Genomic DNA, 17722 nt, shown 5'->3' on the forward strand with positions numbered 1-17722 from the left:
GTAATTGTCTAATTCTACCATGATATTACTACTATGAAATAATACAATACAATAAATAAATACAATAAATATTTAGCATAGTTTTTGAAATAATACAATACAATAAATAAATACAATAAATATTTAGCATAGTTTTAAGTTTACAAATAGATAAGTAGAATTTGACAAAACTTCAGTGAATTTTAAATTTGTCCATGTTGCAGTGGATGGTTTGTGTTGTAAGAGAGCCACCTAGTGGTGATAAGCTGCACGGACATGCTGACATATTTTATATTAGAGTAAGATATTTTTATACAAGAGTAAGGCTGCATTCACACTAACGTTGCCCGCCGTACCGTAGCACTGCTCACCCCCGCCCCTCTCCATAGGGATACATGGCGCACGGCGCCGTATGGCGTGAAAAAAATAGGACATGTCCTATTTTTTCACGGGGTACGGAGCGGTGTGGTGCCGCATGTGTGCTGCACCGTGCCACTCCCGTAGGGCGCCGCATGCCCATTGCCGTCTATGGGGGACGTATATCGGCAGTATATACGTTGCCCGTATATCGGCCATATATACGCCCCCCTTGCGTTAGTGTGAATGCAGCCTAACTTAAGTGGTGGTTCCACATAGACAACCTAGGCCTGTTCTTAGGATTCTTAGGACAACAAATGCATTTATAGGGTGAAAACTAAATTTGGGACATTAGTCAAATATAATTAAATTGATGGTGAGTATATGCACTGTAAAAAAAAAACAGAATACTTCCATAATTGGAACATCTGCATTGAAAACCAAACTACCAAAAAAATAAAGTCGAGAAGAAGAACAAATATTCACTATAAAACAACAAATGATCTTTATTCAACAATTAAAAATACATATAATAAAGCATACCAGGTGAGACATAGGACGATTCAGGCAGTGTGTCCACATGTGTTCAATGCAAAATCAATGTTATGCAATATACAATAAATGGTCAAAGTACAACTGTAAAGTATAAAAAAACTTTTGCCTAAGCCTGCACTAAGCAAAAATAAGCAAATCTCTAATTTACTATAATTAGATATCTGCCGGTTTTTATCAGCTAGCAGAGGTTTTATCTTGCCCCCCGGGCTAAGTTCCATTTGCCATGCTTTCTGGTTGCCATTAGAAACCGTATAGTAAAGCTAGGGATGACAGGAGGCCTGTTGAGAGGGGCTGTAAGACCTGTAGTGATGTCACAAGCATGTGACCCATCACATGCTTTAGGTCGTCCAAACACACTGTTCTGCATCATTTAAAAGTCTTTAGTGTTCTGGCAAGAGACCTTCAGTGATGTCACAAGCATGTGACTCATCACATGCTTCACATTAGCCAATTACAAACATGCTGTCCTGCTCTGGCTTCACTGTCCTGAGCTGATTCGACAACCCCTAAATACCCACTAGTGATGGGAATTACGTTCTAGGGAAAGGGGAGTGATTTAAATTTTTTTTTTTTTTTACTATTTTTCAGACCCCCTAGAGTACTTTAACCCTAGGTGGTCTGATTGATCCTACCATATACTGCCATACTACAGTATGGCAGTACATTGGGATTTTGCACAGCATCTATTACAATGTGTAAATTGAATATTGCAATAGATAGCCTAAAACATGACAGTCTCGGGTCTTTGTGTGACCCGAAGTTGTCATAGCAACGGATCACCGATCCCCGATGACATCACAGGGAGGGACAATCAAAGCCAAGATAGCAGCGCCCATGTGCTCGTTAATGCCGCCGGCCGCCCCGAGAGCCTGCTTCATTCAAATGCCGTAAGGGGTTAATATTCAAGATTTTACACTCTTTCGGAAAGACAGGGCAAATAGGAGAGGAGGTGGTCTATATCAATGAAAAGTGTGAGGAGGGTTGAAACTCAAAGCCAGGAGAGCTTTGAGAAAATTATTTTTGGTGTAATTTATAGACCCCCTAGCATCTCTGAAGAAATATAGGGTCACCTATAGAGATGAGCGAGCACTAAAATGCTCGGGTGCTCGTTATTCGGTACAAACTTTTCCCGATGCTCGAGTGCTCGTACCGAATAATTAGCCCCATTAAAGTCAATGGGAGACCCGAGCATTTTTTCACTAACACAACACATTTAAAGAACAGTAAATAATAACACATTCCACATCTTTCCAGATGTTTTAATTGTAAGAATACATTAAAAAACACTATTCTTTACTTTACAGGTGTTCGCGCATGTCTCCCGCTAAGTTCGGAGATGTGCGCCGAACATCTGGATGTGAAGAATAGTGTTCTTTCAATGTGTTCTGCAATTATATGGTCCTATGTTCACTGTTTTCACTGTTTTTATTCTATTCTTCACTTTGCAGATGTTTGCACATGTCTCCCGCTAAGTTCGGAGATACGCGCTAACATCAGCAATGTGAAGAATAGAATAAAAACAGTGAAAACACGAGCATTTAAGTGCAGAACACATTCAAATAACACTATTTTTTACATTGCTGATGTTCGGCGCACATCTCCGAACTTAGCGGGACACACGCGCGAACACCTGTAAAGTGAAGAATAGTGTTTTTTTAATGTATTCTTACAATTAAAACATCTGGAAACATGTGGTATGTGTTGAAGAACAGTGTAAACACTGTTCTTCACTGTCTTTTATTAATTTAATGCTCAAACTCGAGCTGGCGAGATACTCGTCCGAGTAACGAGCCGGTCCGAGTATGCTAATACTCGACCAAGCAGTATACTCAGACAAGTATACTCGCTCATCTCTAGTCACCTATATAAACAGATGGAGCGGGCAGCACAGGAGGGGACAGTAATGATAATGGGAGACTTTAACTTTCCAAATATAAATTGGGGTCAGGGCTCTTCTTCATCTGTGAAGGAGAGACATTTTATCAACTTTCTGCAGGATAATTTTATGATGCAGCTTGTAGAAGATACCGCAAGAGGTGATGCTTTCTAGGACCTTGTGATTTCAAACAAAGTGTCCGGGAAACCCTTGGAAACAGCGATCATGGCATAATTATTTTCCTCTTAAACTGAAACATTGGAATTTTAGCCCCTTAAGGACGCAGGGTTTTTTCACTCGCTCTCCACCTTCAAAAATCCATAACTTTTTCACTGTTTTTATTCTATTCTTCACTTTGCAGATGTTTGCACATGTCTCCCGCTAAGTTCGGAGATACGCGCTAACATCAGCAATGTGAAGAATAGAATAAAAACAGTGAAAACACGAGCATTTAAGTGCAGAACACATTCAAATAACACTATTTTTTACATTGCTGATGTTCGGCGCACATCTCCGAACTTAGCGGGACACACGCGCGAACACCTGTAAAGTGAAGAATAGTGTTTTTTTAATGTATTCTTACAATTAAAACATCTGGAAACATGTGGTATGTGTTGAAGAACAGTGTAAACACTGTTCTTCACTGTCTTTTATTAATTTAATGCTCAAACTCGAGCTGGCGAGATACTCGTCCGAGTAACGAGCCGGTCCGAGTATGCTAATACTCGACCAAGCAGTATACTCAGACAAGTATACTCGCTCATCTCTAGTCACCTATATAAACAGATGGAGCGGGCAGCACAGGAGGGGACAGTAATGATAATGGGAGACTTTAACTTTCCAAATATAAATTGGGGTCAGGGCTCTTCTTCATCTGTGAAGGAGAGACATTTTATCAACTTTCTGCAGGATAATTTTATGATGCAGCTTGTAGAAGATACCGCAAGAGGTGATGCTTTCTAGGACCTTGTGATTTCAAACAAAGTGTCCGGGAAACCCTTGGAAACAGCGATCATGGCATAATTATTTTCCTCTTAAACTGAAACATTGAATTTTAGCCCCTTAAGGACGCAGGGTTTTTTCACTCGCTCTCCACCTTCAAAAATCCATAACTTTTTCATTTTTACGTGCGTAACAAATTTTACTTTTCCGTGATGTCATTTATTATTCCATGCCGTGTACTGGGAAGCTGGAAAAAAATTCCAAATGTGGAAAAACTGAAACAAAACCAGCATGTGCGTCATGTTCTTCTGATGCTAATAACTTTTTCATACTTCAGTATTCGGAGCTGTGTTAGGTGTAATTTTTTTGTGAAATGAGCCGACGTTTTCATTGCTACCATTTTGAGGACTGTGTGACATTTTGATCACTTTTTATTACATTTTTTATGTCACGTAAAATGGTGTCAAAGTCCCGTTTCGGACATTTGGGCACCATTTTCCATTATGCAGGTCACCGCCGGCAATAACCATTTTTAGATTTTGATAGATCGGACATTTTGGGACGCAGTCATACCTAATGTGTTTGTGATTTTTACTGTTTATTATGTTTTATATCAGTTCTAGGGAAAGGGGCGTGATTAGAATTTTTTATATTTTATTAATTTTTTACATCTATTAAACTTTTTTTTTTTCACTACTTTAAATTTACTTTTACTTTAACCCTAGATGGTCTTATCATTCCTACTATATACTGCTATACTACTGTATGCATTTTTGCATAGGATTCTTTACAATGAGCCGCTAGCTCATTGTAACGAATCTTCATGACGTTCCGGGTGCAACGATCTCAAGAAAGATGGCGGCGCCCATGCGCAGCCATGTTCTAAGTGCCGCCGGCGTCTTTGCCAGCGGTATACAAGAGGTTAACACCCACGATTGGTGCAAGCAATATACAGCAAAGCCCATCTCTGTATGAAGAGGGCTCAGCCCGTGAGCTTAAGAAAGCTAATTTGCCAAAATTCAGGGTTGCACTACAGGATATAGACTGGGATCAGATACTGTCACATGATGATACTAATGTTAAATGGAAGACATTCAAATTTATACTTCTAAATCTATCTAAAGGTAACTAGTATAGACGGGCCAGATTACAGCTACAGTTAAAAGGGCAATCAATGATAAAAAGAGGGCATTCAAAAAATTAAAATAAAATAAATATGACGGGTAATTCAATAACTACAAAACACTTACCGTATATAGTCAAAGTATAAGCCAACCCGAGTTTAAGCCATTTAAGCCGCTGGCCAGAAAAACTGGGTAAACTTATTGACTAGAGCAGTGGTGGTGAACCTATGGCACGGGTCCCAGTTGGCACTCAGAGCCTTTTCTGTGGGCACTCAGGCCATTGACCCCAGGACAGAGTTCACTAAACAGGACCAAATTCAACAAATTTTCCTGCAGACCCAGACAATTTAAGATGCTGCAATCAGCGCTATTTTAAAACGACACTTCATTGGCTGTTTGGAACTGCGGTAAAAGTGAGAAAGCGTTGAACTGCAGTATCTTTGTAGGTCAGCCTACTGAACCCTAAATTCTTACTGTACAGAGAGACCCTAGTGAAAAGCTACAATGATAGTCTGAATGTGCCCTCCTTCTTTCAACTGTATTAGTGGCCTCAAGGGGTCAATACGATTGATAGATGTTGAAGAGCAGGTAGCAATAAGTTACTGCTTAAAATGCAATGTTGGCACTTCACGGTAAATAAGTGGATTTTGGTTATAGTTTGGGCACTCGTTCTCTTAAAGGTTCACCATCACTGGACTACAGTATAAGCCAAGGGGGAAAAATGCAGCAACTGTTCTTGGCCGGCAGTGCCCCCCTTTAGAGAACTGGCCAGCAGGCGTTCATCCCCGGAGGCTTCTCCCCCGGCTCGTCTTCTGCGCTCATAGCCTGAATTCAGAAAGTGAGGGCAGAGGCACTTCTATGCTCTCTGCTTGCATGCACATGCTGAGACGCGGCATGTCGCCGCCTGGTGACGTCACACCATATGTGTGCAGGCGGACAGAGAGCATGGACGTGCTTCTGCCCTCACTGCTCAGAAGTCGGAAGATACAGAGAGAAGTTGAGAAAAGAGTTTGCCAGGGGTGAGTACTATTTTTTTTTATATACCCGAGTATAAGCTGAGTGGGGCTTTTTCAGAACATGAATTGTGCAGAAAAACTTGTCTTATATACTCAAGTATATACGGTATTAAAATCTGTACAAAGGAAATAAAATCAGCTTGAATACAAAATAAAAGACAGGTGGCCAAAGATAGCAAAAAAAATACAAAGACATTTTTAAAGTATATCAATGCAAAAAAAAAAAGCAGGTTGGACCCCTATATGAGGCATTGGTGACTGGAGCCCAAGAGAAGGCGGAGATACTAAATGGGCTTTTTAGCTAGGTTTATACAATAGAAGAAAGAAATTCTGGCGATGGTGGTGCCAGTGTGGGCTCCATAAATGTTAAATACTGGACACCCCAATCTTTATTAGCCACCTGAACCATGTGTATTTAAAAAATTTAAGAACTAATGTGCGTACCTCTGCCTGCTCCATGGATCCTGCGTTAGTAGGGCTGGATTATCATTAGCGCTATTGGAACACCAGCGCTGGGTCCCACAATCTATATTATATCAGAAGGGTCAAAGCAGGTTGGACCCCTATATGGGGCATTGGTGACTGGAGCCCAAGAGAAGGCGGAGATACTAAATGGGGTTTTTAGCTCAGTTTATACAACAGAAGAAAGAAATTCTGGCGATGGTGGTGCCAGTGTGGGCTCTATAAATGTTAAATACTGGACACCCCAATCTTTGTTAGCCCCCTGAACCCTGTGTATTTTAAAAAAAATTTAAGAACTAATGTCCATACCTCTGCCTGCTCCATGGATCCTGAGTCAGCCGGGCTGGATTATCATTAGCGCTATTGGAACACTAGCGCTGGGCCCTACAATCTATATTATATCAGAAGGGTCCCTGTCCGACAGCTTTAATAGCGCCAGTGATTTTATGTTGTGCGCGCTGGGCCCCCACACTGCACATTTTCCTATACTCTACAGGTCAGTCTGCTGCAGCATGCAGACTTACCGGTCCACCCTCTTATCTAAATACCTAACACTGATTGGCTAGGTTTTGGCTGGCAGCCTGCTCAGCCAATCAGCGATGGGTATGTTTCCTCACTGCTCCCCTGTGCTTTGATATCACTGCATATTAACCCCATGTGCTGTGACATCGATATGTACTAACCCCCTGTGTTGCGAGATCACTGTATATTAACCCCTTAACGCCGAAGCCACTTTTCACCTTCCTGACACGTCCCATTTTTTCAAATATGCCCTGTGTCACTTTAAAAGGTTTTAACTTTGAAACGCTTTAACATATCCAAGTGATTTTAAAATTGTTTTCTTGTGACACTTTGTACTTCATGTTAGTTGAAAAATTTTGGTGGTATGTTTTGCCACTGATTGCTTGTTCAAGCTCTTTTTCACCTTACACAGTGTAATACACATCTTCGATCGCGGGCGTCAGGGCCGGCGCTATGGGTAGGCAAAGGTGGCAATTGCCCAGGGCCCCTGGGAGAAAGGGGAGAATCTCTTCTATCAAATCTTGAATTTTGTTTCTAGGTGCCAGGGATCCAGAGATATTCAGGTTTAAAGTGAGAATATCGGTGCCATTTATATATAAAAAAAATCACTCCCAACGGCAGTTTAACAGTTAATATCTCCGTTTTCCTACATTTTAGAAACACAAATTTAGATTCATATAAAAGAGGAGACTCTTCTTTCATAGGAAAAAAGTAAGAAGTAAGGTTCTATGTGTCACAGAGCCAGAGATACAGCCCCCTGAAATTAACCCCCCCCCACCCTATCTTACCAATCCAGATGTTTTGCTGCGCCTAATGATATTCATCACTTGCGACTTTTCATTTAGGCGCAAAAACACTCCAGCCCGAAGGTGGCGTTAACTGAGAAGAAAGCACTGAGCCCCTTTGCAGAACAGCTCATTTCTAGCAGCAGAGCTCATCCAGACACTGCAGACACTAGAACAGACCATACAGACATGAGATGCTCTGCAGACAGGAGCTGCAGACTCTATTTACAGTTCATCGCCTTCTATTTACAAAACATTCTGCAGAATCCTGAGCTCACAGCAAGAGAGAAGAGAACTTTGCAGAATGTTGCAGATACTACATACAAGTGTCCCCCATGTAATTCTGCACAGTATCACCAGTGTGTCTGAGGGGGATACTGTGCAGAATTACAGGGGTGCAGCAGGAGACCAGCATTGGGGGATCCCCTCCAGGAGAAGCCACTGCCGAGGAGATCACTGGGTGCTCGGTGTCACACACCTGGGTGCTGCTGTGAGTGTTATCTTCATTCTGGGATTTGGGAGAAGCAGAGAGGAGCTTGTAGCAGGATCACATGTAACTGCCTGAATCTAACATTATGCCGTAACTGCGCCAAAATTGTGCCTAAACTGTGTTAAAGTAACGTGATTAATAAGAGGCAGGAAATTAACTTATCACAGATGGTTGCAGCTTGAGATAATTCTGGAAAACAGTGCGCCAGAATTTAGGCGCAACTACTACACTTAGGCGCACAAAAGTGATAAATGTGGCCCTTTCTCTCTTATTCCCTTTTATTTTGTGATTGGGAAAATTGACTGATACGATGAACATTCAATCCTCTTCGCCGAATGTAGCTATACCGCGACCAGAACATGTCCATAAAGTTATATGTAACACCAAAAACACACACATGTCCTGGAATAAAGTTTTTATTTCCCATCATCCTCCATTATTTACACCCATGTTATGACGTTCTCACTCTCATTCTTATGAAGCGCGGAGGGTTCTGTTATTGTGCGGCTAATACATTGGCGCACATCTAAAAGTGACTTATTATCTCATTAGCTTGGGTTATGGATATATAGTTATTTATTTGGGCTACCATTGTCTAAGGAACAGACAATGATAGATTTGTGTGAATTTTCTGCAGTTCCCTTTGCTGCATATTTTGGTGAATATACACATATGGGGTCTGTATGATCTTACTGTTTTAGGAAAGTATATTTTTTTTATATAAGTATCTGGATTTGTACATATTTTAGAGGAATTTTTGAATGTTAATTGCCAAATGCATCGCCTGGTTGTCTGCTTTCAAAATTATATAGGTTTTATGGCGCCTTTACTTTTTATTCTGTTTTATTGCTATATTGTGCAGGTTGTGACTGTCTAAAAATGTCTAGCTGAAAAGCAGATATCTAGTTATTACAGTTTTAGTGATATTATGTGGATTTATTTATGTAAACATATCAATACAGGCAGTCCCCGGGTTACGTACAAGATAGGGTCTGTAGGTTTGTTCTTAAGTTGAATTTGTATGTAAGTCGGAACTGTATATTTTATAATTGCAGCCCCAGCCAGAATTTTTTGGGTCTCTGTGACAATTGGATTTTAAAAATGTTGGGTTGTCATAAGAACCAGGATTAACACTAAAGCTTCATTACAGACACCTGTGATAACAGTTACAGCTGATTATTGTAGCCTCGGACTAAAGTACAATAAATTACCAATATCCAGTGGTCCGTTTGTAACTAGGGGTCATCTGTAAGTTGGGTGTTCTTAAGTAGGGGACCGCCTATAGGGCACATTTGTGAACTCTACACATGTCCATCTATTACATTTAGGAGATGTGAAGGTAAACATTTTCTGTTTGGATCAAATTTTTTGCCATCAAAGTCAAATTTTAAGTATTTTTAATAAAATGTTTCAATTTGAATCAAAATTGCATGAAGGCGCCTATGTCTATAAAATCTATGATGCAATTTTGAAAATGGGGCAAGTGTCTACTTTCAGAAAATTCGGTCCCTCTCCCCAATGGGCCTCACAGTCTAAACAACCTACCAGTAATTTTTTGGAGTGTGGGAGGAAACCGGAGGACCCAGAGGAAACCCATGCAGACACAGAGAGAACATACAAAATCTTTGCAGATGTTGACCAGCGCTGCAAGGCTGTAGTGCTAATCACGGAGCCACCATGCTGCCCATAAATCTCCCTATCATTTATCTATCGCCTATAAAATTCTCCCATATTACAGTTTGTTTTACCATACTAAAGGAGCCTCTTGCTGACTGTGACTGGTCATAAAATAGTTTTATTTTGGGGCCCCACTTTTAGTTTTGCCCAGGGCCCCACTTTGTCTAGAACCGGCCCTGGCGGGCGTTAGAGGCAGGTGTCAGGTGCCAGAAGCATGACATAATAGTACTGCACTTTGCGGGAATGCACCTCCCGCAATGCAGTACTATTACGTCAAATGTCGGGAAGGGGTTAACCCCCTGTGCTGCAACATCACTGTGCATTAACCTCATTGTGCTGCAACATCAGGGTGTATTAATCTTCTTGTGCTGTAACATCACTGTGTATTAACCCTTTGTGCTGCAACATAACTGTGTATTAACTCCCTGTGCTGCGACATCACTGTGTATTGACCCTCTGTGCTGTGACATCACTGTGTATTCACCCCCTGTGATGTGACATCACCATGTATTCACCCCGTGTTGTGACATCACTGTGTATAAAGCCACTGTTCTGTGACATGAGTGTCTGTGTATTAACCCCTTGTATTATTAGATCAGTGTGTGCATTAATACCCTTTAATGTGACATCAGTGTGTTTATATTGATTCTTATGTGCTGGGACATCATTGTGTATTAACCCCTATTTGCTGTGACATCAGAATCTATTCACCCCCTGTGCTGTGACATCAGTGTGTATGTTTTAACCCCCTGTGCTGTGACATCACAGTGAATGGTGACATATGTGTAACTTATATATAGTGTGGTCATTTATTGGTATGAGGGGCAAATATGATATATGTAGGGGCACAGTGTGATCAGGTGTGATGTGAGGGGTATATATGCTATATATGGGGTACAGTGTGGTCAGTTGTGGTGTGAGGGGTATATATGATATATGTGGGGGGCACAGTGTCATCAGTTGTGGTGTGAGGGGTATATATATTATATGTGGAGGGCACAGTATGGCCAGTTGTGATGTGAGGGTGATATTAATAGGGACACAGTGTGATTATTTAAGGTGTGAGGGGTATATATCATATATGTGGGGGGGGGGGGCTGTGTAGCCAGTTGTAGTGTGAGGGGTATATATCATATATGGGGGGGGGGGCAGTGTAGCCAGTTGTGGTGTTAGGGCTATATATGATATGTTTGTGGACACAGCGTGGTTAGTTGTGGTGTGATGGTATATATAGGATGATGCTAACCATTTTATAAACCTGCAGAGATGAGTCATGGCTGGAAGAAGTTGCCTGGAAGACAAAAAAATTGAAGGGAAGAGACAACAGCAGGGACGTGATCTGTAAGTCATTGGATTACACTGCAGCCTCTGTGCAGGACTGGTATCTACTACTATATGATTACTATATTGTGGTACATACAGGTCTGTGTGTGTAGGTTTGCATTCAGTCATTATATAGTGGTAATTACCCTGGGGGAGTGTACAATTTGTTTGTGCATTTTAAAGGTTTTTATATTTTGCTCTATGTACTTTTGTGTATTTGATTAATAAAATTATAAGTGTATATTTTAAATGATTGGCTATTTACTTCATACTTCTGTCTTTTTTAGGTAATTCACCCGTGACTTGAGTGATGGAAACCCAATCAAGTCAGCTGCTGGGAACGGCATCCAGGAACTCCTTTATCTGCCCTTACACCTTGCAGGTTTTAGTAGTCTCCTTACACTTTCATCTCTTCTTTGCTTGCTATTGCTTGTGCTATTCGGTGTATCTCACTTGTGCCACATTATTAATAAATACTCTTTGTATTCTGTGTTTTGTCACCAACTTGGATTTGAACCTCCTCTCTCTGATTCTGCTTGTCTGTCTGTTATCTGTTGTTTGTCCATGTGTTTTGGCATATTTCCTGTGTACTATGTAAGCAATAACCAATAGGGTTTGCAAGGCTTGTTAGATATGTGTCAGGGGTTGTGGGTGAGTTTAGGACCTCCACCCCCTTCTCTATTGTGACACCAGCAGTACAGCTCTTCAATCTTTGCTACTGCTTCATTCACACATAATGTATCTAGGCAATGGACTGTGGTCAACTCCCTAGTAATCTCAGCAAGAACTTCTTTGGGATGTGTTCCTTGCTGTAATTCTCAAATACCAACCAGTGGTTTGCACCTTTTTCTATCCCAATCTGTGATTAACAAATGATCCACATTGAGCCTATAGGCCCTGGTGGAGTGTCGGCTTATGAAGGGGGGGAAATAATAATTATTTCAGTGATTCTATTATTTCAGTACTAATAAATACCCCCACTGTATGAGAGATATCAAACCCTGCTATCCAAATTATGATAATTTTCTCCCAAATTATACAACAGTTCAGATTTTTGTATGGTAGGTGAGAAAATATACAATATTAACCTGAGTAGCTTTCTGTACACCAGAAATTACCAAATGTACCCTTTTAAATGTTGTAATTTGTTGAAAAACTATTCCAGTGGGTGAAGTAGAAAGTGGAGAAAACTACCTCAGGACAGAGTGCTAGCCTTACAGATACACCAAAAACATTGTGCACAGTGTAATAAATCACAAGCATTATTAGGCATAGCTTCAAAAGAACCCCAACTGTTTGCATCCTCTATTAAGTATTGTTACACTGACACGATTCTTCTACAGTCCACACCATTCCCAAGAATAAATGCCAATTTCTAATCTCTGCTGTGAAATGGGTGGAGCCAGGAAGTGTGCTACAGCTAAGGGCCAGACACTAATTAGCATATATGTAGTATAGTTTCAATACACAATATGCTCAACAGGCTTTCTGCTACTAGATGGGTGGTCCCGGGCTGGAGAAGGTAGTCTAGCTCTGCCCATCTGCTATTAGAGACCTAACACATTTTTGCTTTGCAATTGTGCAGGATTGTTGGGCAAACACAAGAGTGATTCTAAAGGTTATTATACCCGGATGTCCTCTACAAGTCTCCAGCGTGCTCCAGTCTAGTATCACAAGAGGAGATTTATTATGAAGATTATTTATGGAGTCAGTATTGCTGGAGTCTGAGATGGTGTTATTTATACAAAATGTATTCAATTTTGTCCAATATGGCATATAGGGTATGGTGATGTCACAAAGAAGCATTGTAATACCATACAGAGGTATTGTTATGTCATAATGAGGCATTCTGATGTCACAATGGGGCATTTTGATGTAATTGAAGGCCATAATGATGTTATGTGATAGAAGGACACTTTGAAGTCATATTGGGACGCTGTAAATTCAAAAGTAAATTGGCCCACATTTATGCAAACTGCACTATGTGTAGTGTGCAGAGGGCACTATATTCATGATTTGTGGCGCCACCTTTTGATGAATCTGTTATCTGCTAACATCTAGGTATGTTATTGTAACTCCTGATGTGTCATAGCAAAATTCTGATTATAGCACAATGCACAATGTGGCATTTTAATCTCCCTGAAGATCGATTTATGCTCTCAATTTAAGAAAATTCACTTTCTTTTTCCATTTGGCTGAATTTTTCTTAAATGCTTCAATATATTGAAGAAAATAAACATTTTACCTTTTCATGCTCAAGAAATTGCACTTAGCAGAATATACATATAAAGTAGTTGGGCTGATGGGTTCTAACAGCATTACATCACATTTAAAGTGCTCTAACCCAGAATTGCTGATGGTGTACAGTCCTTCAGCTCACTCACACGGTCCATTGCTTGCATTCCATTTATGTAATATGCCTATCTTACAGTTCTTACGTCATTATATAAAATGCTACATGTGTTCTTATACACATTTATGCTTTAATAAGTATTTGCATGACTTTCTTTGTTCTTTATGTATGTGTTCAGATAAAAGTTAACATAAAGGATTTGGACAGTTTTTGGTAAGTTAGAATATCTGAAATTCAATTGTAAACCAAGCACACGGACAATACTGGTGTGCGCCCCCTTCTGGCAGGATCTGCTCTTCTTTTAGCTTCTTATGTCATAGGAGTTAATGGAGCCTGGAGCCCCTTAGGCTCAACTGCATGATTTTTAAAGCCTTTTTCTCAAAAAAGGGCATAAGCAGCTAAAAGAACAGCACATTCTGACAGAGGGGGAGGGGGTGCACGCCGGTATGTCAGTATGTTTGGTTTACAATCCTTGATCTGGTGATAGATGTCCTTTAACCCCTTAAGGACCAGGCCCTTTTTCGTTTTTGCATTTTTATTTTTCACTCCCCACCTTCAAAAATCTATAACTTTTTTATTTTTCCGTGTACAGAGCTATGTGATAGCTTATTTTCTGCGTAACAAATTGCACTTCGTAGTGATGGTATTAAATATTCCATGCCGTGTACTGGGAAGCAGGAAAAAAATTCTAAATGCAGTGAAAATGATGAAAAAACACATTTGCGCCATTTCTTGTGGGCTTGGTTTTTACAGCTTTCACTGTGCGCCCCAAATGACAGGTCTATTTCATTCATTGGGTCAATACGATCACGAGGATACCAAATTTGGATAGGTTTTATAATGTTTTCATACATTTACAAAAATTAAAACCTCCTGTACAGAAAAAAAATTCTTCATTTTGCCGTGTTCTTGCGCTAATAACTTTTTCATACTTTGGTGTATGGAGCTGTGGGTGGTGTCATTTTTTGCGACTTCTGATGACGTTTTCAATGCTTCTATTTTTAGGACTGTGCGACCTTTTGATCACTTTTTATGGAATTTTTTCTATTTTTCAAAATGGCAAAAAAATGCCATTTGCGACTTTGGGCGCTATTTTCCGCTACGGGGTTAAACGCAGTGAAAAACGGTTATTATATTTTGATAGATCGGGCATTTTCGGACGCGGCGATACCTAATGTGTTTATGATTTTTACGGTTTATTTATATTTATATCAGTTCTAGGGAAAGGGGGGTGATTTGAATTTTTATGTTTTTTTAATATAATTTTTTTTTTTTTACTTTTTTTATTTATTTTTTTTACTATTTTTCAGACTCCCTAGGGTACTTTAACCCTAGGTTGTCTGATTGATCCTACCATATACTGCCATACTACAGTATGGCAGTATATGGGGATTTTGCATACTATCTATTACAATGTGCAGATCGCACATTGTAATAGATAGCCTCGATCATGACAGCCTCGGATCTTTCTGTGATCCCAGGCTGTCATGGCAACGGATCGCCGCTCCCCGGTGACGTCACGGGGAGTGACGATCGGAGCCAAGATGGCGGCGCCCACGCGCCGCCGGCTCTTTAATGCCGCCGGCAGCTTTACCGGCGGCGATCAAAGGGTTAACACCCGCGATCGGTGCAAGCACCAATCGCGGGTGTTAGCGACGGGCGTTTGCTTCATTATGAAGCAAATGCCCGGTGAGTATGAAGAGGGCTCAGACCGTGAGCCCTCTTCATACTCCCCCATGCGCAGTAAGACGTAAGGGTACGTCTTATTGCGCTATGGGGTTAAGGCCTGTGTTCAGGGGCCTCTGAGTAATAGACAGAGCCAGACCTCCCCCCCTCCCCGATGCGATCATGGGGTGCCATCATCACGGCTGGGCCTAATCAAGGTCCCCTGATCTGCCATCGCCACATGCCTGCTCAGTCCAGCCTGAGTAGATGCCTTTTAGCCTAGTCTGACACTTCTAATGCACTGTAATACAGGGTTATTGTAGTGCATTAGTATGAACTAGAGATCACATGATCACTAGTTCACATGATAGTAATGTGCAAATAAAAAAAGGTTAAAAAAAAAAAGAAAAAGAAAATTCATAAAAATGTCCCAAAAGCCTCTAACACATATAAAACAATAAAAAAATATTTTGGAAAAAAGTTTAAAATAAACCACAAGGTGTTAGGTATCACCGTGTCCCAAAATGTCTATAAAGATATAAATCAGTTATTCACGGTGGTGAACTCTGTAACAGAAAAATGCCCTCAAATGTCCAAATCGACACTTTTTTTGCAGTTTTGCAACACATTAAACAATGGCATAAAAACTGATCTAAAGGTCGCACAGTCCCCAAACTGATAGCAATAAAAACGTCAGCGGGTCCCAGAAAAAAATTGGTATCCCTGTGATCAGACCAAACCAAAGAACATATTAGAGATGCCATTTGGAATGTACAGTGAAAGACGTAAAAACAGAGCCCACAAGAAAATGCGGTTTGTCAATTTTACCGCATTTTGAATTGTATTTTCACTTCGCAGTACAAGGGATGGAATATAAAATACCGCCACTAGGAAGTACAATTTGTTACACAGAAAACAAGCTCTCACACAGCTCTGTACACGGAACAATAAAAAAGATTTTTGAAAGTGGGGAGCGATAAACAGAAAGTAAAATGGAAAAAGCCCATCAGTGGCAAGGGGTTAAAAGGCCCCCGATACCACATGATAAAAAGTTCACAAACTCTCTAGGATAAAGTTTTGTGGTACATGAAGTCACGTTCACACGTGGCATTTTGGTTACCTTTGGAAACGCAATCCAAAGGCTTCATCCGTGGTAACATATTTTGGTAACATTGTGTTTCCAACACATTAAAGGAAACCTACCATTTAGAATGGCAGGGGTAAGCTGTAAGTACCTCAGGGTGAGCTGGTGCCGGTACTTACTTTCGTTAGTGTTATAAACTGCGGTATTGCGGTTTTAACACTTTTTAAACTTTAGAGCAGAAGGGGTTTCTGCTCTTAAGTTTAAAAAGTGTTAAAACCGCGATACCGCAGTTTATAACACTAACGAAAGTAAGTACCGGCACCAGCTCACCCTGAGCTGGTGCTCGGTACTTACAGCTTACCCCTACCATTCTAAGTGGTAGGTTTCCTTTAACTAAACACAGAGGAAATGCAATCTTACCCACCTAACAGTTGGTTACATCCACATATTGGGGGTCCTCTTACTCGGAAAAAAACGACACAACATATTCTTAGATGCATTTTCTACTTTTATTCAGTTTATGTGGGTACATTTTGTGGCTAAATTAATGTAGTAATGATAAATATTAGCGAATTCCACATCAAACCTTCATTTTGTTTTAATTGCTGTAAAATACATAAAGGGTCAACAAGCTCCCTACCTGCTGTTTTGTATAGTTTGAGGGGTGAAGTTAATAGAATGGGGTGATATGTGGGGGGTTTCTATTAACAGAACTTCCAAAACCCCTTAGAAATGAAATGTTACTTAAAATAATTGATTCAAAAATTTTCTTGAAAATTTGAGTTCAATTTGTGCTAGCGTTGTAATTAAACAAAAGGACATTTCTAAAATGACGCCAACACAAAGCTGAGATATGGTAAATGTTAGTAACTAATTCGGGTAGTAAGACTATCAGTTTGAAAAACAGAACATTTTGATGTTTGAAAATAGCTAATATACAGTATTAAAACATCAAAAACTCCCTATATAACCAACCCATTTTCAAATCTGCACCCCTCAAACTATCATAAACAGCTTTAGGAAGATTGTTAACCCACCGAGATCTTCATAGTAATAAAATGAAAAAGGAGGTGAAATTTTGTTGGTTATAGATTCATTTAGCCCTAAAATCTACACATTTCCAAAAGATAAAACCCATCTTACAATTTGTTATGCAATTTATCCTGAGTACAGAAACCCCCTACATGTGGCTGTTACTTATTTTATGGGTGCACAGCGAGGCGCAGAAGGGAAGGTGCCAGGATTTTAGTTTCCTCATTGGCCCCTTCTCTCTATGGAGCTGTTGGAGATCGCTGAGCGCGGCGCTGGGCAATTTCTGTGACCTCCCTCGTTTTTGCGATCTGTGGGAGCATTGAAACCCCCACTGATCAGCAAGTTAGGCCCATCCCATGGAAAGGGTCTGACTTTCGTTCGTGGGAAAACCCCTTTTAGATGATATCACAGACGTCATCTTACAGGCACTGCCTGCAGACAGCCCTGGGGTCCTGATCAAATCAGTGAGGGTTTCAATGC

General features: G+C 40.4%; 1 long non-coding RNA gene across 1 annotated transcript; it reads left to right on the forward strand.

The window, feature by feature from the left end:
* Window positions 1–1715: 1715 nt before the first annotated feature.
* LOC140134022 (uncharacterized) lies at window positions 1716–11547 on the forward strand. Its single transcript, XR_011856028.1, has 3 exons — window positions 1716–1778; window positions 11050–11126; window positions 11396–11547. It is a non-coding gene; the product is annotated as an uncharacterized lncRNA (long non-coding RNA).
* The last annotated feature ends 6175 nt before the right edge of the window (window positions 11548–17722 follow it).

Source organism: Engystomops pustulosus, chromosome 5 (assembly GCF_040894005.1).
Source record: "Engystomops pustulosus chromosome 5, aEngPut4.maternal, whole genome shotgun sequence".
Lineage (NCBI taxonomy): Eukaryota > Metazoa > Chordata > Amphibia > Anura > Leptodactylidae > Engystomops > Engystomops pustulosus.